Raw genomic sequence first — 25,013 nt, 5'->3', positions numbered from 1 at the left:
GAGAGAGAGAGAGAGAGAGAGAGAGAGAGAGAGAGAGAGAGAGAGAGCGTGCATAGGTGAGCAGAGAAAGATCGTTCGGGTTCGATCGTAAGTTCAGCCGTCCCGTGGATCGCGATATCCTGAGAAAAGAGAGGACCCCGGAGAAATGTCACGCAGCCGGGGAAAGTACGTGTGAAATCAACGTGGATGTTCTCACGCAGCGTGAAACTGAGCGGTTAGTCCCTGGAAGTCGTTGCCCCGAAGATACCCGACAGCTTAGCTATCTTTCTGATCGATCAACCCTGGGACCAACTTCTGCTGAGGATGAATTTTAATTCTGGGGTTGTTTGGGAGCCCTACATTAAACTAAATTCATTATTATCCGCCAACTCAACTATATACGTAATGGTTAACACATTGACTACTAGACTAATAATCGTGAAAATTCCATCGAGATTCAAATTTTATTTCTACACAATTAGGAACGATGTAATCCAACATTTATGGTAGTATTTATTTTCGTAACCTGTTCAGAATTCAACAATCCTAATTATCTGTCTATTATTTTGAATTTACCAACTCTAGAATAACTTCTGTTGTGGATAAATTATAGTTCTGGGATTATTTGGAATCCCTAACTAAATAAACTAAATTTGGAAGCCCTACTAAATGACAATTTTAATAGAATTATCAATCAACTACAAAAGGATTTTTTAGATTAGTGATTAAATGACAATTACTTTTCCGTTGTATACTTTATTATAAGACCTTGAAGATTCATCGCAGATGCGCGATGATTGCATGCAATTTGCCGTGAATTTATCTCAAACACTCTCTGTCTGTGTTAAGCTTGCAATAACTAGCATTCAAATGTTTTGACTATTTTGGAAATTTAAAGCACATTCAAGAAAATATTGATACTTTCTTAAACTGTAATATTTAGCATCGTTTTCCAAATTTAAAGGAATTTAAAAACTACTTTTTACAAACTATTTTTGCGAAATGTAATCTTTCCATATAAAATCTTATTCGTGATATACATGCATACAATTTTCCTAACTGTATCACCAGGTTACAATAAAATGATAACATCCTTTATGAAGTAAAGCCAATTTAAAAAACATAATCATAAATTTATTCAATTTTCTTATTTATTCTAAAATACTGCAGGTTATATTACACAAATATAACATTATTGCTTTTAACATATGACAAGTTGATTAACTAATTCCATAGAGTCGAAAGCGGAATTCCTCAACTTCTGCATCTTACATATTTGGAACAATTGAATCCTCAAAAAATCAATTGCAATTTCGAAACTAAACCTTTACTAAAACCCACTCGAATTCTTTTAAAAGATATCTGTGTAACTTCATAACTCCGCGTTGACTCATTGTAAATTGATGCCGTTACGGATAAACACCTCCCACTCGGTTTTACCATTAGCATAGATTCCGTTCGAGAATTAGTCTTTTTTGTCGACTGGTAGACGTTCGATAACATCGCGTATAATGCAATTTGAATAAATAGTGAATAAAACCGAGTGGTTGGACGGATGTCGCAGCATGCGTAGTCGACGCAGGATGTGGACGTGCAGGCGCAAGATCAATTAGCAATTAAGGAGCCGGGTGACATGATCATTAGTCTATCTGCAGAGAGAAGTGGGGTTCCATGCTAATGGGCGCCATTGGCGAGTGGACGTGGAGCGTAACACAGCTACTCTGCCTCCGGTACGGGTACCGATACATGCATTAAAGCTCAGGATGCTCGGCGCTAATGAACAATCATCGCTATTACGCGCTGTCGAAAGCATAGTCAGGCCTCGATAAAGCATTCTGCCTAAGAACCTGGCGATGATAATGCACCAACATATGGGCTGGTTCGAAAAAGTAATCCTGGACGTCCCGATGGAAATTCAGGAAGCAACTCCTCCATCTCCTTCGTAGAAGAGACAGACTCTTTTCATTTTAATGCATCCGCACTCTCAACTGGTTACCTAGAAGAGTATTGCTTTGACAGGTCCTAACACTGTGGAAGTAGTCACGAATGAGTGTAGTTGGAGGCTCTGGAAACAGTTGTTACGTCTCTTCATCCATGAAGGAGATTTTAACACTGTGGAAGTATCTACTTAATTGTGATGGTAATCCTATATTTGCTTTTGGTACACGTGTTCCAATGGTTAAATAGCACTTCACGAGACAATAACACGATATACTGGATAGTTCTATAATTTTTACACATGTACAATTTTTTCAAATTACACATGCATAATTTTCTCATCACCCAATATCAGTGTGTCATTGGACCTCTGAAGGAAAAAGGATACGGTTTAGTATCAACAAATATAATAGCCTCAAATGATATGATAGCAATATGATAGCCTCAAATATCTTATTCGGTTAATTTAATGGAGAACGTCGGTCACGCTACAAAGAAAATGACGAAGCCCTATTTTTCTCGAATATCAAAAAACGTTACGACTAGACTCTGATGTTTATGCAAATTCAAATTTCTACAGATATATGTAAATAAAGAAATTAAATTTAAATTAAAGGATGTCTTATTTTCTAAACCTTGTAACATTTATTTCATTTTTCCAGTTGCTGTGAATGCATAAACTTCCGCAATCTAGTTACGTCTAGTAATCTAACGTCAGCATTCTTATCAGGTGCCAATGACGCATGGATGTACTACAAGCGCACACAAACACGATAACAGATCATGTCTCGTATATGTATATTGAGTACATATAATATTGGTTCAAATATAGTTGAGATGATTAATGATGACGTGCGGTTAGTTAATGCTGGGGTTTATCGAGAATTTGGTTTGATAAAATAAAAATAAAAATTAAATTTCAACGGTATGCGTTTTTCAACACGCCCGCTCTGTTTATTAGCTAGTTCAACTGTATCTTTTTGAATTTATTCAAGGAAACTTCGATACAATCTCCTACATCTCCCTCTCTCTCTTTCTCTCTCTCATTCACACCCTATCGCTGCCCAAGTTGTTACGATATAGCATCCTCATCTCGAGTCGTCGATGTTTCAACTAAGTTTCCGCTTCTCTATCTCATACATACTTCCCTTAAGTAGTCAGCTGTGCTTGACAAGTATACTCGTCATCACCCGACATCACCTACATATATGTAGGTGCGCGCTCTCAAAAGGAGGCGCCACGGGTAACTGGTTAAGTACAGTCCACTTATTATCTGAATCCTACATACATACATACCTCGGCAACAAGGAAAGGGTTAAACTATCCCCAATTCCTGCGAGGTGGTGCTCGAACACCCCAGTCCTCCTCTCTTACCTCGTCTGCTCAAGTCGCGAGTCCTGGTCTTCGACGCTCTGATGCCCTCCTCCCCTCAGCCCCTTTCTTTCTACGACGTTATACTTTATCGATCGTTAGGGTACGACATTGCTCCGGCGTGCTTCGTTAAACGCGAAACGTAAACGTCAACCTAACGACCGGTGGCAGCCGCTTTAAGCTTTTTCTCCGCGCGCTCTAACCCGTAGGGTCGCCCACAGAGAAGGTCGTGCGGACGTTCTTACGACGTATCGGTGCACGACGTCCGACATCGTCCGTGCCTTTTTACGATTCTGGGCGGTTTCCTGGTGGGAGCCGATCGGCCAGTGACAGCGACCGCGGAGTAGTCGAGTACCCGAGTTCCAGGGGTTAACGATACCCGCGTGGGGGGTTGAGGCGCGGGGTTGACCGTCGCTAAATTGGTTCCCTTCACCGGTGGAGATTTGTGGACGGGAAGAAGGTTTACTTTCGGATGTTAATGGCGCTGCGTGGGCCGACCGAGAACCTCAAGAACTAGCCACGGAGCTTTCAACACGGGGCGAGGGGGAGTAATTCTCCGCCATCGCGGCAGTAAAACTTCCCTGTTACCGAGATCGAGTAGGGTTAGAGCAAGTTTGTTAAGCAAGCAGGGCTTGTTAAACTTTTCTGTGCTCGGAAAACAGCAAACCGTTCGGTGATTCAAGTATCAGGTAAATATTATTTGAATTCTGTTCGAGGATGTGAGCATTCGAGTGTTTTGCGTAGTGATGAGGTTATAGATATTGATAGTATTTTAATAGTGCAGTGTAAATAATGAATTAATGTCATTGGTAAGAAGAAGTTCTGATCTTACGACGCTTTGTCCTAGATTCACTAAAGCAGGGTTGAAGAAATTGTGGCCCAAACCACGATTTTGGTTTTGATATGATCGTCTGGCAGTTGGTGTATGGTCAAATTGCTGTTTTCTTATGTATCCTCGTTCATTATATGGATAAACGTTAAGCAATAAATAGGGTTGGTGATAATAGTAATATACATATATTGTATTAGGATGAATAGACATGTACTATACTACTCGTTCAACCAGTTACCTTTATTATTGAAGGAATCTCCATCAGTGCAAGAATGGCAGCTTTTATTTCTTACAACAGTCGAGGTTCTACCTGGTTCTACCTACCTTCATAGTGTGAGAAAAGCTTATGGAAACTTGACCAGTCAGTCAAGTATTTATCAGCATATTTAGCCAAATTACAGATCTACTTCAATAACTGGAAGTTTTCGGACAGATCTACTTCAATAACTGGAAGTTAATGCTAATCGCTACAAATACACGATGATTTTCCCTCAAAATACGAGTTGTATTTTTAAAACTTCTGTACATAGAAAACACGCAAATAAAATTGTTACAATCAACTATCTACATACAATATTAGTTATGAAAAATTCCTTTGAATTCCTAATACGAAATATAACATTTTTAAGAATTAATCGAATTTTGAAAAAACTTTTACCATTAAATTTAAAAAGTATTAATTTTAGCCACAAATTGAAAATATTACTGTACCTCGCATGAGCTACATCAGCTGTAATCTATGAACATGAAATTTGATCAGTAGCAGTAAGAACTAACTAAACAATTCCAATATATGAAACTCATTTCAGTTGATTGCTTGAAGACCATTTTAGACTAATTATGAAATTTCTGTAACACGATTCAATCAAAACCCAATATATAATTATTCAATTCAAATGCAATAGATTTTGAAACTTATTCTCGAAAGTAGTTTATTTCTCACTTCCTTCACAGACCAATTTCAGTTCAGCATATAATTTTGTAACCAATCCTTCTATTAAAATGTGTAACAATTGAACATAGAAAAATTCAAATTCCATGACAGAGTATGAAAAATAATTCAAACGAGGAACATTTGGAAGTATGTAGAAACGAAAAATTTCACAAATGTTATTTTAATTATGTTCCGTGATCTCAAGAGTCACGAATTCGCGTGGGCATGCTTTCCAGTTCGACACTTTTTCGAGCGTGCCAATGTAATGGCGGGTAATTAATTATTTTTAATTGCATACGTCGCTAGCACGTCTCGCAAATTCCTGTTCGGTTATCTCTGTCAGGAGAATTCGTTTCCGTTCGGTTTTCCACGCGTCACAGTCGTGTGTAAACCGACGAAAACTTAACGTGTCGAATGACAATTATCATTTACTTAGTGGAATTAATAAGGCTCGAGAACCGACGATAATGCGAGCTACCGTATGGAAACAGCCGAATGAAATACCTCAAGATATTTTTGTACAAGATGCATGCTTGAGATGCTGTCTGTAATGCCTCGATAAGATCAATTTACTGCTCAAGATTGCAAATTTTCGATCTCTGCAAAGTACATCGGCTGTTCTGATTACGATTTACGAGAAATACAGCGAAGCACTTGCGAGAACTCATTCACAAACTTCCGCGCTGTTTCATGCAAATCTTGACATTTAAGATAGCAGGTAGAGCTGCGTGTACTGTTAGAATAATTTCACGAATAAAATTTTAATTGACAGCAAAATGTACTATACTGTTTATTGTACTGTACATTATCACAGAGCGAGAGTGACTTTTTAAACGGTTTCAACATATTTTCTAACAAAGATACCAAGGTCACTCTCAATTTTTTAAATCGAACCTCATATATTTTTATCCGTAATGATAGATAAAATACTATAGCGTCAAACAATTGCTACGAGTATCCATAGGTATTTTCAATTTCCATCGTCCAATGTCTATTTCCGCGATGCAACCCGCAATCGGTCAATTACGTCCGCCGCCGTCTGCAGCGCGCTGCAGTTTGCAACGCTATTTATCAACGCCACGAATCGCGCGTACGTGTGTTCCGCGTCTGCGCGGTCAACAAGGGTACGCGATATTTTCCGTAACCCTTGAACCCAGCCCAGAATATCCAGACCAGCTGGGCTTCGTGGACGTCGGTAAATCGTTCTCATTGGGCCAAGAAATAATTCCCGCGATAGTTTGCATTCAAACTCTACCTACAATTGGCGGAAGGGGAGGGGTTACTATAAGTGTCTAGCTGGTGTTGTGTTCGACGGTATTGTCGAAAGGTGCTAAATATATCACCGATCTTGTCTGCGATGTGATCTCGCGAAGGTTTTTGGAATATGCGAAACGGTGTTGTGAAATCGAGTCGTGTGAAAGTTCGCGGTTTCTTCGTGAGAATGTTGCTTATCTTCCTCGAGGAATTTTGAAGAGGACTCGAACTCCTGGACTCCTGGTGAATTTATCGATGGCTTTCCTGAATCCTTCGGTTTAAGTTGATGTTCCGATAGAGAAGTGAAAACGCGAGGAACTTAATCCTATCAGGGACACGTGGGTGACTTGATTGTGTTTTGTTGAATTCGGAGCTAAAGGATTCATTCTTATATTCGAGTATGCAACATTATGGTCAGGGTTGTGCGTTATTGTTAGTTTGTATGTTGAGGTACTAAAGTGCTTTTAGTAAATTAAGATCATGGAAGACGATGATATACGTATGTAGATACAATATCGTCAGAGCGATTTAAGTATCGGTTAGAATAAGAATTCACTACACTCATTTTTCACAAGGTTTGAATAAGAAACTAGCTCGGATCAAGAAGAAATCACGCAACGTTAAGACATTAATTTTATTCCTTCGTTGTGGTTGAATAATAGAGTGACAAATTATGTAATCATTTAAACATGAAATATTCGATACTGAAGAGGGTTGCTGTTATTTATTTAACTTGTAGCCATACCGAGCACTTATTGTTAGTCTCATTGAAGAGGATACTCTTTTATTTTCTTTTTTTTTGGGGGGTTAAAGCAAAGATTTTCTGTTATATTCTTGTTGCTCAAGGTCATCAAAATATTTCTACCGCATTATAGTAAAATATTCTAAAATTGGCATAGTTACCATTTATGTGATTCATTATTAATCTTAGATCGTCTCAATAGGGTGATTAAACGCGAAACTTCAAATACGTTTTTCTCGAAACGCTGTTTTTCAATTAATATTAAAATTTTGTATAAATATAAAATAGACTTTTGGCTATAGCGTGAACTAGAATATTTTTGATATCTTAAAAATTACCAGTTTTGATGAAATTATTTTTTACGGAAGATTATATTCTATTACGTATGGACGGACAGATATTTTTTAAAACATGCATGGGAATTACTACAACCAGGGTGGAACAATATTAACCCATAAACGATATAAAAATTATTAGTCAGAATTCCGAGACTTGTAAATGTAGTTGTTAGAGTGATTTATATAGTATTTAATCAATTATTGGTCAAATATATTTAGATTATGGTACAAAATAGAGTACATAAGGTTAATCGAAATTCATGAATAATTTCATAACTTTTTCAGATAGTTATTAAAATTAAAAAAGAACACACATGCGTTTAAACTGCAGTGTACGTGTATAGATAATCGTAGCAAATTTCAAAAGTTCATATCAAGTGCTTCGACTGAAAAAAATATGAAAATTGTCTTGAAACTAGCAAAACAAAATACAGTACCCCATTCAATATTTTTCATGTTTTTATGACTCAAACCAGAACTACATTAAGTAACCAAAGCGTCACCTGCTATTTAATTCTAAAACTTTGATTTCTGTTTACTGCTTCGACGATCAACTTCCTATTATCACCTGAAATCTCATCTCATTCCTAAAACCTTCTGTCCTCATCCATAATTACACAAAACAATTTGCTCTATATTTCGAGCCAAACATCAACGAGCTTACACCTTGTTTGTTAACTAAGTTTCTCAACGCGAATGGCAGAATTCATCTTTTCGAGCCTTCTGGCAACTTTCAACGCGTTAATAAACACGCATTGAGAATAAGGAACCGGGTAGAAAATTGATTTCAGTTTCATACATCACAACAGTTTTCTCCCTTATTTTTCACGGATCGTTCTGTACCGGCGCGCACCTGTTCCTTTCGCGATAGACGCTGATCTAAGAAGAGAAACTTAACAGCTACTCTCATCGACGTCCACGACAAACATAAAGTTCCTGTCGATGCAGGTATGCGGCTTTCATTGTGGCCGGCGTTGTCCGACGTTCCGTAACTTATCCGCCGATCGACTAACACAAATCGCTATGTTCACGCGAATAATGAGTTTCCCCGGCAACGCTGGAAATTATCGAAACATGGGCGTGCTGCATCGACTGACGAAATTTTTGCACAACCAACCGTGGAGGTATCGAAACACTCGAGGATTGGCGTTCTTTCGTCATTCTTTCCACGTCGATGAATATTACGTGTAAAGATACGTAAAAAGTTAATTGTAGCATGGTTAAGTCTAGTTTATTCGAATATAAATATTTCTATCGTTGGGTTAGCCCTATTCGGTATGATCGGTTGTAGAATAAAATCTAAAGAGAGAGAAAATACATCCTTCTTTATACTTTATCGAAGCAAGAGGAACTGTATAATAACATAATGATGGAATTGCATGTAAGAAAATACGCTTTTAAAAGTCAATATATAATTTTTGTATCGATCACATAATTTAAGATAGCTATTGCTAAAAGAGATTACAACATGGCGTGTTTAGTCAGTGTATCACAAATTAATAATGACAAATGTTCTCTTTCTCTATATACAGATCTAATTTACACAGATAATAACTTTGTACTGCGAAAAATACATAATTAGACAATCGTTAGGTGTATATTTCATTTTATGTTGTAATGAGAAAGTCTCTTATAATTTTAAAATTGATTGAACTTTCTATGTCCTTCAAAGAAACTAATTGTCTTGAAAAAGAGAATTTAGTTTATTTCAGGGGACCATGTCCTCTATTATAGGAAAGAAAACAATTTTCACAAAAGAATAATGTTAAACGCTTCACGTTTTTTTGTTTTATGATAGTTACTTTCTGATAATACAATATGTATAAATAGTCATCTTGTATGATACAGAACATCTAATTATGAAACCATCAGAATCCGTTTATTTTTAATACATGTCCTCTTTAGCATATCCATTCCACAATTAGCATACGAGCAATTTTAGAAAATGGAAGTGACAGTTTGTGATTTCTATGCGAAGATACAAAAAAATGAATGAAAGAAAAACTATAGTCCCACTATAAGGACTATCTTCTTCAAGAATTTATGGAATGAAGCAAGGTGCCTGTATTACCGTATCCTGATCTATTAACGACTTTTTGCTGATTTGGTATTCATAACAAAACGACTCCATAACTTAAATGAACCGATCACGTCGTCTGTATTAAATTTTAAGGAGGAGTTCGTCATTCAAGCGCTCTTCCTGAACAGATTTCACATTCCTGGAGCTTAAAGATATGTTTTTAATATGAAAAAGCTAGTAATACGATCCATTTACAGACTTTTACGATGCTTTCATTACGACGCGATTATGCACAAGAACATGTACAAGAAATAAATATCAGATGCAGATACATAATGCATACGTTATTTGTCGCGAGGCATCATTCGCAACATCCTTGATCGTGGAATAACGACTTGGGGTTTATTCACAATGTCCGTCAAGGAATTATTTTTCCAAGCATTCTCTCATTCTAGATTACACATCTGCATTAAATCTTGACGTCCAAGGCAAACGCTTTAAATTTGTCTGGCAGTGAATGGGTCAAATAAGTCATTATCGAAACCATATAACAGCGTCTCGCTCACTGTTCGAAAATCACGCCAATCAATTATCAATGTACGAAGCACAGGTAGAGAATTTCTGGTTTGACTTAGTCAAACCGAAACAGACTACTCGAAGGAAACAATGAATGATATATCATGAAACAAAATACGACTTTAACAACGAAACATAAAGAGTCTCGAGTATGACTCTTTATCACGTATCCAAGCTACAAATTTTATCAACATTCGAGTCATAACTATTTATTATCGTTCCTCGTTATTTCAAAAGAGAAAATATTATATCACATTACGCGCGCACATTGCTATATTCGCTCGAGCAAAATAATAGTGCTAAATTTATTTTTAGTTAACTTTGCGAGGATTGGTTTTATTAGGTTCAGGCACGTTATGCGGCAAATGGTTAATACTGAAAAGAAACGCTAAACGGATCGGGAGTGGGAATATAACCTCCGAGAAAAGCGACGCATTAGCTTAATTACACTGTCACGCTTACTAATGGAGCCAGAATCGCAATGGAAAAGGCGTTTCAGCGGGGGGAGAGGAGGGGAAGGAGTGCAACGATTTTAATCGCGAGTGATTCTGCCGCGCCGCTACCTAACTTATCTCGCGATCACCCGATATAAACTGCCGTGTTCGAACAGGTAATGCGAGCCTATTTATTCGTCATGCAGATGACCGGTAGCCGTTTCTTCCTTTTTTCCCTCTTCGCGGGATCCCCGCCCGCCACCTCCGTCCGCCCAAGTTTCATTACGGCGATAAATTGCACGAGGGGAGCTGGGAAGAGGCTTGTGAATGACCGAACCGATTTGTCGTTTAACGAACACTTGGACCGTCAGCACAATCGAGTCTTCACAAATCATTTTACGAATCGCTCGGGCTACTTTTGCACGTATGGTTTCTTTAAAGACAATGGTTTTCAAGTATTCTAGAATCTTTTAAATTCAGGCCAGCGGTTTTAACAATCTTTTACAGACACCGCTCCCCCTCCCTCTAACTCCTTCCTTGTAGAAGGAGAGAATTCTACGTTGCGAATTTGCAGATTACAAAAATTGACGCTTATTTTATTCGGGATTATTTAATAATCATACAATTGCAGAACGCGTATGATTTTAATTAATTTGTTTAAATATTTTTGCAAGAATATATGTATTATTAAAAGGGACATAATATAATATGATACGAAAATTTTTAATTAATTAATTTATACGATGCTAGTTATGCTATTTAACAATGTTTGGTTTGTCATAACAAGCAATATTTACTAGTAATTCGAAATTAAACTGTTTCTATTGATTGGATTTATTACTTATGGGATACGGGAGATTATTTACAGAAACTCTTTGGCCAAGATTCTTGCAAAGCTAATATTGCTAAATAAAATAATGTATGTTACACAAAAGCAGTGTTACGCAAGTTAGAGAACTTTGAAAATCCAAGTAAAATATATTGTGTATCATTTTTTGACACACTTAAAGCAGAGGCGCATAGTTCACGGATACAAGATTTTTACAATGTTGATCCCCTGTAGAAATGGATTATTTGCCAAATAGAAATACACCAAATTTTGAGTATAATAATTTATATTAAAAATATACTAGCATGTAAGCTCTGGTTTATTTAATATTCGAGGAGTGGTTTATTAGAAAATTATGAAGTTTAAAGTAACGACGTTTATACTCAAGGTGTTGAGGTTCATTAAATTTTATAGAATTCTCCAAAAAGTACAATCTTTATTCAACTATCTAGTATTTTATATGAATGAATTCGTGTGTGTAAGTGTATGTTTTCATCTGGTTTTCTTTACATCTGAAGAGTGGTTTATGAAAAAATCAATAGATGTAAAAGTTGCTTATATTATTAATTGCTCTAACGCAATGAGAGTGGATTGATGTATAAACTACATATATGTTCTTAAGGAAGTAGAAGGCTAAGCTATTAACTTTTATAGAATTCTGCATTTCAAGATATGTGCACCTATGCATATTATATACTGGGATCTGTTTTGCTTGACATCTCAATAGCGGTTGAAACAATAAATTCTAAAATTTGCTGCAATATCTTTTAAATATGTGGGTGTGTGTGTATGCATCGATATCATGTATTCTGAGAACCTCGCGCTGCTCGTACCGATCCTCTTGTCTACATTCCTTCAAACGAATTTCCTCATTAAATATAATTTTCCCTCATTTGCAAACCCGCCGTACCTCTAATAACAACGATTTGCAACAATCATGCCTGTTAAATATAGTAGAATCGTGTAGCAGGAGTCTGCATAATCTCTATCTCGTCACGCTGACGGGACGAATTCCTCGACGGTCAACTGTAGCAAGTCAAAAGGAATGAAATCAGTATCGCCACGCGCGGCTTCAGTTTCCGTCGACACGTTCGACAGATTAAACGACAATCCTTCGCGAAGGCAGCCCGGTGCCTGGTGATTTTTTCCAAGCGGCCACGTTCCACGTCGATCACTCGACTCACCGCTGAAAAGAGAACGGGGAGAAAGAGAGAAAAAAAAAAGGACTCGTCGAATGGAAATGACAAATCATACACCATATAACTGCGTAGCAAGATTTTTTGCGACGTAACGCTTATTAAACCACGCGCGTTCAGCATTCTCAGCGATTTTTCGCGATAACGGATCGAGACAAAGCGAGAGAACGATCGATTCAGAAGGTTCACCGGCCTGCGCGCCAGACAAGCTTAACGAGGAGAGTATGACTCACGAAAATGCAGCTAGTTTTGCTTCTATGTTTCACCGCGGCCTCTCTACTCCTCTATCGGTGTTTTTCTCCCTCTCTCCCGTTCCGTTGCCCCGTATCTTTATCTCTGTTACGCGATTGATTTATGCGAATACGCCGCCGGCAGTAATTAATAGAGATTACGGCCCCGTCCTGAGAAAACTCGTATCCTCGGTCTTCTGCGTGGCTATCGAGATTCGATATCGAGCCCGATGCATTCTAGACGGGGGCTTTCGAATGCTTCCATTGACTTTTTTCCAGAGGATCGCGCGCGCGTCGAGTTCTATCGCAATTGCTCAAGCGCCGCGCCGGTTCGAATCCAGGCGCGACTTTGGCTCGATCCTGCTTAACGACGCTTAACGAGTACCAAGGATACCCTGTAAGTGATTTTGCAAACCACTTTAGATGTCTCTTTCGTTCACCTCGGCGCTGCTTTATGTGCTTCTTCTCTCGACGAATTGTCGCATGGTACAACCTCGATTATCTTGCGAAAGCCTCGTTCACCGCACGGTGTCAACAAATGAGGGTGATGTTCGTTAAGGAACGAGTGAGGTTGAAGACAGTAGTTGGGATACTCTGTGTATTCGTTACTTTGAGCATTCTAGGAACTAAATATTAGAGGCATGCATAATGTTTGTTGGTTACGTTTAGATGGTACAGTAAAGTCTCCTTAAATGCATAAATGTCTCTACGATAAATGCACAAAAACGTATCCCGCATTCGTGTAGTATGATCCGTCGTCTTGTTACAGCGGCTGCGTTCATTATCGCAGTGGCCTTTTTTTTAGCAATCGATATAGGGTTCCTTTACACATTTTCGTTGGCGTACTTTATGGATAATTTCGTTAATATATCTAATCTGACGTTGCCGACTGGCAGGTCTACGTTACAGCATTGCCCCAGTGGGTTGTTATTCTGAGTGGCTTACTAGCAGCAGCTTTATAATATCCGGTGACTAGAACCTCCAACAAGCAGTACTTATTCAGAGCGAGGCATTCGAATAACTTATTTTCTTTTAGTGATTTTGCGAAAGCAAAAATACGAAGTTCTTAGTTACAAGTTACTTGATACTTTTAACGAAAACATAATCTGACATCGGACATTTTTATACGTATTGAGGTATATCTAGTCTGAAACTAGTAGTAGTTTCTAAAATATTTATATGAAATATTTACAAAGTGTTGAAGCTATTAGATAAAAGTAATAGAAATAAGATAATAGTTACATAAAAATGTCTGTCATTATATTGCGTTTAATACTTTCTATATCTTCCAAGAATAACATGTAAATATCTTAATCTTAACATTTTTAATTGAAATTCTGACGTTCAATTTCAATTTCTGATCATTATACTAATTTCTAATTTTAATTTCTTATTATAAATATAACAGCTTTATGATAGTTATGATTTGAAATATATTCTTGAATTCTCATTCCAGACAATTTAACTTTATGGATAAACAGTTACAGAAAAAGAATTGAAACTTAAATGAAAGTACACCTTATCTTCTAAACTGTACAACATGTATAGTATCGTTGATATTCGATATAGATATTTTTACATTCGCATACATTCTCATATATTCTAATATTTCGACTTGTTATAAATACATTCCACCGTTATTGGTGCATTTAGACAAAAATTTCAAAGGCAAAATATGAATGGTTCAAACAGTGCTATATTTGTAAGACCATATTTTTCTTATAAGCGCAAAGGTACATGAGCAATCGATAGTTGCATTATTTGTCGAAATGGAAATGCATATTTTTTTGCGTAATATTGTCTACGTATCCAACAATAATTGCGACAGGCACAGATAAATTAGATATTGGTGTGAGGAAAGAGTAAAAAATATTGAGAATGCCCAGAAAAATAATAAATTCACCCTGCTCTCGAGAATGTGAACCATTCGTAATTTTTCCAGAAAGCAACCGCTTTTCTAGCATACGTAGGTAAAATCACGAGCTATTAGTACACATTCGTGACTCCGCCACCCTGTCAATTAAAAATCGTACGTTGAACACGTTAAGCGGAGTCTCCTCGATTCCCTTGCTTAATTGCGCTGAACGCTGCACACGATACCGCGATTGCATTATAAATGCCCCCAGTGTTGTTTCACCCGTCGCGATTTATCTCCTTTATTATTGTTTCTCGTTCGCTCCTTTTTCCCGTTTCGGCTCCAGGCGCGCGATATTGCGTTTCACGAGGAAGGCCGAAATACCACCGCGTTTCCATTGGCCTGGCTCGCGTAACTCATTCCAGTGACAAATCGCAGTCGTTTGTTCCTACTCTCGATAAACGTTCGAACGGAGCAGGTAGCGGCCAGAGTAATTGGAAATGCGTGCAAAAGCGGGCCCGAGGTTCGTTGCGATTCGATTCTGAATACCGTGAACCGTTTCTGTGTTCCTCGACTCGTACGGGTTCCGTACGGGTGGATTCCAATTGGCAGAGGTCCAGTAGGTTAATAACAAGTATTTGAAGATAATTTTCTTATTACTTCACCCTTTTCCTTGTGTACTTGGTTACTTCCTTTGCGAGGAGAATTACGATTCCGAGAATCTTGGGTTTCGGTCATATGTTGGCTGTTTAACTGACTATATGCAAAGGGTCTAACAAGGTAAGCATGGGCAAATGGCCCCCACGTCAATCCTTGGTGTTATTGCTTGGTAAATAATATTCCTCGTCTGAAACATTCTTCTGTAAAATTTTAGATCGCTACCCCCTCGTTTAAGGGTAGTATGATGGTAAACGTCCTTAACTTTCTCATTTTCTTTCTCGGTTACACAACAACCGAGAAAAATAGATGCTTATTAACTTTATTTCATATATTTTTCTCCAAAATTTAAACCAATTATTAAGCATAGAAAAAAAAATAATTAATTTTTTGAGGGTGATTTTTGTAAACAATGCTTTGAGTCACCTACGCCAAGAAAGTCAAGACTGGTTATTTCATTTCAAGACGGTGAAATTTGTAATACGCGTATAGAATATAGAGAATAAACTTTTTCTTAATAATTTCGTAACAAAAACTTGGTTTAGCAAAACAAATTATCTAGAAGTGGATAATTAAAACATAATGGTTACATATTAAAAACATACTAAAGTAGAAGAATCAATAACGTTAAATAATTTATCTTAAACTTCATGTGTTACGCGATGATAGTAATAAATTTTACTGAAACATGTTTAGAGCTTCAACCAATCTTCTACTATATAATGCATCCAATTAAGAAATCAATAAAAACGATCTCTTAAAGATAAAAAAATATTTATGTACTATAAGGTTTAGATATGGTTAGAATTAAGTTATAATTTATAAATAAATTACATGGTACTTATGTTGAACCACTTTTAGAATTCATTCTTGCACTATACATGTTGACTTTTGCAAATTCCTTTGAATGACAGTAATATTAGACTGCAGATTTTATACATTTATGTCGTATTAACATGGTAAACATACAGAAATATACATAATGCATATAGAGTATATTTTATGAATTAATATAATAATATTAATACTTCGTTTTAATTAAGTGCACACATATACCTTTCGGTTATGTTTAGCATACATGTGTCATATTCGCTATATCATGAATGCATGAAACCGAAATTTAATAATAACAATTACTTCGAAACATTGTTATACCAATACATCAATTCTAAAGAAAGAAATGTTCACAAATATACGAGAACCGTTGCGAAAGTAGAAAATTCTTGCAGAAAATAACGAATATTATCTTATTAATGAAGATTAAGATCGATGCATTTTAGTATCGCAGCGTCTGATAATATGATAGATGCAGCGAAACGATGCAACTTTCCATCTGACCTAACGATATCTCCTGTCAGTGCCGGTTTCGTATTTTATTTGACTGATGTCGATTTAGATATCACGAATGCTACACATCACGGCCTCTGTAATCGATTTTATAGAAAAGTAATTACAGAGATCGGTTATTATTGATAGCGCTTCCGTCCGATTTAATCACAGTTCTTTTAATTTGCCGTTGCTTGTTTGCATTACGTTTGAAAACGTCGGAGTCGAAAGTCGCGAATTTGCGAAACATATAATTCCGCTGTCGGGACGTTTATTTTCTTCGAAGGAGAAACAAAGAACGTTTCGGCTTTGGAAGCATTGACGAGCAAATCGGTTGATGGATATCGACGGATAGTGGAAGGCGTGTACTTGAAAAAAATCAGACCAATTTTCAGACATCGGTTTCTAACGTTGCATGTACGTTTTCCGATCATAAAACGCAGCTTATTATTTTCGCATTACGAACTCGTAGAATGCAGGAAACTCCGCCTAGAGTACTATGAAAAGTCAGGAGCTGACGTTCCCTCGAAGTCGACGGGATTATTATGTTGATGTTAATAATAGTTGGCCGAGCCACTGTATCTGCGTCGTGCACGTAGCCGAACCTGTTATTACGCGGAGTTTTTACATTTTTAAATCTTCATTTGTTACCCGATATCGAGGAAATTTTCAATTAATGGTACATAACGCAGCCTCGCATTCTATTTGTCGTCAAGCGCCCGTGTTCCGTGTTACGAACTACTAATTTCTACGACAATCTGCTAGTAATGAGAACAAAACGATTTTTAAACGGTTTTCTTGTTCCAACCGAAATGATCGTCTCCGTCGTTTCAATAAACAAGTAATATTTCTTGTATTCTTTATGAATAAAATGAATGTTATACTTTCAGAACAGTTTCAGATTTTTATGACTAAAATTAATAATTTTATTGTAAATGATTATGAGTTTCCACTCGGAAGATTTTCAAATTGGAAAATAGAAATCTTTATCATATTGTTTCTTTCGTGGGACGGAAATTTTATATTTGGTTACATAATTTTATTTCAAAATTATGCATGCGAAATGTGATAGGTTTTCAGCCCAAGTACAGGGTGTCCCAGCCTAAGTGATACAGAGCTCTAACTCCAAAACTATCTGCCGAATGCAAAATTTTAAATATGGAAATTGCATGGTAAAATGGGGCTCATGTTTCAGAGCGAAGGAAGTTTTGTTAACTTTGTTATTTAACGTGATATATTAGGTACCGGAAAAAGTTCGTGCGGTTTATTCGTTAATTGTAACTATATATCGATTTTCGTGTGGTAATTGACAACTGTAAGACATGAATTTGGTTTCATTTTAAAGTTTGATCTTTGTAATTGGTATGCATGCTCTGTGAAGTTCAATCGTTTCGTTGTTGTGTAGCTATAGTACAGTAACATGGACAGCGAAAGAGTAAAAATTCGTGCTTTTATTCTTCATGAATTTAAACTTGGCAGTATAGCAGAAAATGCAGCAAGACGCATTTGTAGCGTTTGTGGGGAAGGTGCTGTTAGTGAAAGAACCGCACAGAAATGGTTTAAAAGGTTCAACGAAGGAAATGAATCGGTAGATGACGAACCGCGTTCAGGGCGTCTATCTGTCATCGAAGACGAAAAAAACATCGAGTACGTAAATTCAAATACAAGAAAAAGATGTTCTAAGCTTGCTCAAGTATTCGAATTCAAGTATTCGAATGTGAAGAATCGAATTTATCGATCGAATTTTAACTTGTGATGAAAAGTGGGTGGAATATGATAATGTACGACGATCACACCACTGGGTTCAGAAGGGGTCACGTGCAACAGAAATCATACCTAAACCGAGTCTTCATTCGAAGAAGGTGCTGATCACTGTTTGGTGGACTACACGAGATATCGTTCACGTTAATTTTCTTCTACGTGGCAGACTATTACTGCAGATACTTATTACGAAGAAATTGATGAAGACATTGATGAAATTGATGATAAATGGTGATTATTTCGTTGAATAAACCTGATTTAAAACAGATTTGAGTATTTGTATTTTTCTCTTAAAATCCCTACGAACTTTTTCCGGTACCTAATAGAATATTGGGATTCTTCCCATTTTCCTTTGTTGGGCCTAGAATCCCAAACGAGACCCTCCGTATCGATTTCAAGAACTGCATGGTGCTTACTGCATCAATGGGACCGCCCGGGGCCAAACCAAGTTTTCTCCTTGAAAATGAGCAAACTTTGACGCGATATAGCTTGAGAACTAATAAAAATCGGGTGGATACATTAAAGCTTAATGAATTCGTCTTGAAAAGTACCATCGCATGGTGTAAAAAAAATATATAGTTCCATTTGAAAAACGAAACTTGACCATCATATCTCGGTAAATAACAAAGTTAACAAAAATTCCTTTTCGCTGAAACATGAGCCCTATTTTACCATGCAATTTCCATATTTGAAATTTTGCATTCAGACGATAGTTTTGGAGTTAGAGCATCGCATCACTTAGCCTGGGACACTATGTATGTTTCTCAGATACCAATCCCTTCTCTGCCAGCCCATTCTTATTTCTTTTGCCCATAGTTTCGCCCGAGTAGCCCCGACCACCGGTGTAATATGATCCTCACCGATTGATACGCTTCTGTCGAATGTTTTTTTTCCTCGGACCTCTTTCTCCTTTCACTATCCATCCTTTTGTACGTTTGACGCTCGACTCGTGTCAAGTGTAAACATATAAAAACCTCAAGTGCAATGTTTAGGGTCTCCGATTTTGCATGCCTCCTACAGACGTTACTGTATCTTCTACTGTTTTGCCAACAATCTTCGAGTGTAGAGAAGGACAGCGAATGAAGAAGAGGACGAAGCGACATGTGAAAATGGCGACCAACACCGGGATTACTTCGGTGAGAATATGTAGTAAATGTGTTGCGAAATACGTCGTGTTTGGTCTTATTTTAATCAGAAAAATGTCAAGAATACGATGGTAACAGTTTTACAACAAAAACGGTAATAATAAAAAAAGTTTGATCGTTGCATTAGCATTGTCTCATCGAGATATCCGAGCTCGGATCATGTTACTGTCCATTTATCGTAGAGAAACTTGTGCATTTAAGGAGACTGTCGAATTATATACGTTATATATGTATATTCGTCTGATAGCCACCCTTCTGCTTGAAAACAAAATTATAATGGTTCTATTACAACTTGAGCCAGTAATTACGAAAATAACCAATCAGAAATATTTAAAATATTCTAACGTATTTACACATTGTAACTCTTCTATAACCACCAGAACACATCTATACTTGAGTGGCTAACTATATTGAGTCAGTATTTTAAAAATTCGATATTACTTAAGTGGTTCAATATATTTATCCTCAAATTACTAACATTCATGAACGCAACATAGTTTTCTACGATATATAGATATGCATGAATCAATATATTAAAATGCTTCGTTCCACACGTATTGCATTACTTATTCCCCATTCCTCTGCACGAGTAGTTCTGTTCGGTGAAACCTGCTGTCTAGGTTTTGCAACTTTATTTATCACGAAGGTTGGAAATAGGAATGAAAAAGTCGAAGACCACTTCTACGAAGACCAGTGCTAATTACGAGGAAATCGAGCATGCGTAGGAACGGAGTATCCGCTCTGTGATTTCTCGCTCACGGTAATATTTCAAGATTATCCAAATTACAGTCCTTTTTCCTGTTTGGAAAGTGGCTCATCGGTACCCTCGCTCGTATATTCGACGTCTGGGAAATGTCGTCGCGATTACAGACACGCTCGACACACGGGGTGATATATTTTAATAATACCTGGATGGAAAGGACTAAATAGCAGCATAGCGAGGCTAACGTAACGTGGAGCGCTGACGCATTAGCACGAAGATAAGACGATTCGACGATTCCACGATCGTCCTCGTTCAGGATCGCGGTGATTTTGTTGTTCCTTGAAGCGAGAGTGGTAATGATTACCCGCGCGAGAAATCATAAGCCGGCATCTGCTCGCGCTTCTTCGTGAACTCGATTAGGGTCTTGGGTGTAAGCCGATTAAAGGACGATGTCCTTGACGTTTCTCGTAACAGAACACTGACGCTAGGATTACGCGTCTTCTGGTAGTTCGCACCAGAAAATCTATCCACGAAATAACTTGGTAGACGTGTAACGTGAAACTGGCGGGCTCGTGTCTGACCTATGGATCGTCTCGCTACTGAACTTGTTAATGTTCGTACAGTAGCGGGCGAAATATTGAGGAGGTAAAGCACCTCGGATGCGTGAAAATCATAGCTGTATTCTCAACTTTTTTCTTGGAAACAATGGACTTCATGAAGATCTGTGTAATGACGTTGACTATATATATGTAATATGTTACGGTAAATGTAATAAACTGGGGATTATGCATAATCCCAACTAAATTCGCCGTAACATATACATAGTAATACAATAACTTTTATATCGATTTTTTAAATAAAATAATAATGCTGCAGATATTTGTCGAAACTTTCCATATACTACAAAATTGCACCAACATATGAACCAATCCAATATCGGAAGATCAGGTTGTTACAACTTACAATCATTAAAATTGTATAGCTTGTAGCTGAACAGATATCCAATATTGCAAACTAACTTCTGTAGCCATGGTTAAGGAATCAAGGAAAAGAATTCTGGACAGACAAAGGTTTATTGTGAGGAACATGGTTATACAGAGGATTGGGAATGGATAATTGTAACAGGAATTCAGAATGAACGGAATTATATCAATGAGCATAATACAATTTCTCATTTTACAATATATTACAATTTTCTGTCTTACCTCGTCCTCTCTCCCAGAATGGCCAATAAACCGAATGCCTCTACGAGCCCTCAATTTATATCGCATGGTTGCTATCCGCGGCCGCGGTTGTCAACAGTCGCGTCGTTAGGCGAGAAGATTCGCGAGTTCCTCCTATGTTCTAGAAGTTTCGTACGCTCGCTTTTCGTATTTCTTGAATTTCGTATGCTACACTTCTAATATACATATATAGAGATATTGTAAGAAAACGTTTTGTACATTTTATTGAAAAGATAAAAATGTTTGGATGCCATAAAAGCAGTCAGGTTAAAGTTAAATTCACGAATTTTATCAAACATTTGAATAACACCATTTAACATAAAATAAATTTGATGTGCACTCTTGTATAACGAAATAAATATCTTTTTTATATTTCTTTTACTAGAGTATCAATGCATATGTGATACTTCATAAGTATATTAGCATCACCCTACTGGGTGAGCTAAGTAATAATGAAAAGTCATAACTCCATTATTAGTGCATTTAGACAAAAATCTCAAAGGCAAAATATGAATGGTTCAAACAGTGCTATATTTGTAAGACCATATTTTTTTTATAAGCGCAAAGGTACATGAGCAATCGATAGTTGCTTTATTTGTTGAAATGGAAATGAATATCTTTTTTGCATAATATTGTCTATGTATCTAACAACAAATGTGATAGGTACAGATAAATAATATAGAAATATGAGCTACGGGTAAAGAATGTAGAGAATGCCCCAGAAAAAAAATAAATTTAACTCTGCTCTCGAGAGTGTGAGCTACTCGTCATTTTTCTAAAAGCAACTGTTTTTCCAGCATACTTAGTGTAGGCTTTGATTCGACCGAACAGCGTTGAGGGAACTGTAGGATGCTGATAAGAGGTGAAATAACGAGTCGGGACTCCGTCTCTACTATTCTATGAGATATCTGTATTTACGGTTAAAAATAGTGTGTCGTTGAATGGGCGCGGCGAGATTCTACGACCCTTCACGGACTGGGTCTACGCTGTGACTGACTTTGTCCCTTTTGCAAGACGCTACGTTTTCTCCAACTTCCCCTTTTTCCAAATTTGTATTGCATTCGCTGACCTGCTCTAGTCCTTTAACGGGACTCGCCAACACGCGTCAAAGTCAGCGTCGCGTCGCTGGGATTTTCTCCAATCTCGCGCCTTCGAGTACTGAGGGTGCCGCTTTTACCTGACTGTTTACCGCTATCAATTTACATTAGTTAAAATTACAAGCCATTAGTACATAGTCATGACTGCACCATTGTCTGTTAGTATCAATGCACATGTGCTTACTTCATAAGTATATTAGAATGCTACAACTCACAAAATTGAAAGAATAAAACGTTACAGTAAAATAGCTAAGGGAATTGCTTGCATAAAACCCGAAAATTCTTCAAGAAAGGTATCCAGAAGTATCCAGATCGTTAGGAACAAGTTCCAAGTAGAAATGAAGAACGTGCAATACATTTATTTTCGTTGAATACTTTTAGAAGAGGTAAACGAAATTTTCTATATGCCAGGTAACCGCAGGAATTTATAGCCCGACCCAATGATATTCCGGAGAAAGATACATCCATGCTACCACGAAGAAACGATCGCCTGCAGGTTGGAGCGTGCACGCAACTCTGGGCAGGTTTGATCGATAGCTCGGCGTACTCGATACCGGGATTCCGTGTACAATCAGTCGGCCAAGGTTGGCCCGCGGTCAGCTGTTCGCTCGGGCTTCGTGAGCGCGAAGACGAAAACCGGTGGACGCCGGCAAAAAAAGAAGGAAGAAACGCGATGGAAAGGGTCGAGGTAAGAAAAAAAGGGACCCACCGGTCGTCGAGGTTGCACCTGCCACGTCGTGGTGCCGGCCGTACAAGGCCGACGATCCCGAAGAAACTCAAGGCAGCGATTCCGCGCCTTGGAGGAGCGACGAACAGCGTTCGAGTCTCGCCTTAAGCGGCGTCTCTCCTCGAAATCACGATCGATCGATCTTGAGATTCCCCTCGATTCGCGGTAGAAGCCCAAAGCCGATGTCAGCCCGATCGACATTGAATTTCATACAACGAGCTGCCGCGGGTTCTCCGTTTTTTCGTCGACGCGGCTCGCGAGACTCGATCAGTCTTCGAGGGGAAAAGAGGCGAGCTAGAGATTTCGTTCGAACTCGAGAGAAAGAGGATTTTTCCGTCGCGGGCTTTTGACTTCGATAATGAATGGTTTCCTTTAAAGAAGATGTTATTTCAACGCGTTCTCGGCGTATGACTCACCGATCATCCCTGTCGTCTGCTAGAATCTATTCTTCTTCGAGCGGCAGATACGTTTTGGCAATTGGTGCTGTAACAGAATGAAAGAAATCGAGTTATTGTATTGCTTTGCTTGAATCTATCGAAATTAATCCCTTACGCTACAACCACGTGTGAGACTCATGGTCGGATAGTCGGGCCAAAACTGATTATCATGAGCCTGGATTGTGATATATTGTTCGGGCGAAATGTAAACATCACATTTGGGTCCCAAGTCATGGAAGCTTAAATCGTAGCTTAAGTTGCTCAGAATGGGCAAAAACAAGTAAATACTCCTTAGTACAGTAGTAAAGTAGAAATTCGGAAAAACCAACTTCTTTGTTGTGACATGTTGCTTTAGCTGCTGACCTTCTGTAAATATAATTATTATCCCTTGGGACTTTGTTACGGTTTTAATATATGCGTATATTTATTCTTAAAACGTTGCCTACAGACGGGTCGAGACAGACTGACTTAAAACAAAAAAATACATATTTATAAGGTCAAGGCGAGCAAACACATACACATACCATTAAAGTCTGTCGTGAGAGCAAACAAATTCATATATTCCATACCCAGGCACACAAACACATAATTAAGAAACGGATACATATATATTCTCAACAGACTTAAATGTCTTTTTGCGGGGATTTTAAATTTGGTGAACTTTGTCATACAAAATAAACTTTAGTGATCACGAATTTTGAAAATTGTATGTATCCTTGAAGAGTTCTTATTCAAATAACAATGTAAGGTAAATCAAAATATGATACATATACCGACTTTTCCTATACAGGAAAACAGTGAAGTATAGTTACAGCGATATCAATATTTCAAGAAAACAATAACGAACACCATACTGTACAAATTGTAATAAAAAAGTCACAGTACAACATATGCTAGAAGAATGTCCAACGCATAATATTATACGAGAAATACGAAACCAACCAACCATCCTGAAGACCAGCTTAAATGACAAGAAATCCATATAAAAAATTATATATCTTATTCAAAAAGGACAAAAATATCCAAAGAAATATAAACACGAATTAACAAAACACTACAACCTCCAAAAATATATGTTTAATGCTAAATAATATTTATAATTATTGTTAGATGTAAGAATTAGTTATTCCAACCATAAGTCATCCCGTATTTATTTTAATTATATTATGACTCACATACTTATATAAAAGTTGAACATGTAACTCACAGTGGCCGTTAATGGCTTACAAGCTGATGGGACAATAAATAAAGAAAAAAAGAAAAACATAAGGAGCATTTATACAAACATATATGGAAGGAAGATATATGAGCACACCTCGTATGAAATGATGCAACTGCAGAATATTGACATCGCTGGTGAAAATTTAACACAAAATACGATGAACAGAAACTGGAAAAAAGATTATACG

The 25,013-nt window shown here is 37.4% G+C and overlaps 1 protein-coding gene across 2 annotated transcripts in view; it reads left to right on the top strand.

Moving 5' to 3' along the window:
* The window catches only part of LOC128888033 (protein cortex-like), a 353,171-nt gene that overhangs the window by 217,376 nt on the left and 110,782 nt on the right, over positions 1 to 25,013 (top strand). The window lies entirely within an intron of this gene.

This window comes from Hylaeus anthracinus, unplaced genomic scaffold (genome assembly GCF_026225885.1).
Source record: "Hylaeus anthracinus isolate JK02 unplaced genomic scaffold, UHH_iyHylAnth1.0_haploid 11989, whole genome shotgun sequence".
NCBI classification, from domain to species: domain Eukaryota; kingdom Metazoa; phylum Arthropoda; class Insecta; order Hymenoptera; family Colletidae; genus Hylaeus; species Hylaeus anthracinus.
Note: the sequence above shows the minus strand (reverse complement) of the source record. Positions and strands in the feature narration are given on the sequence as shown.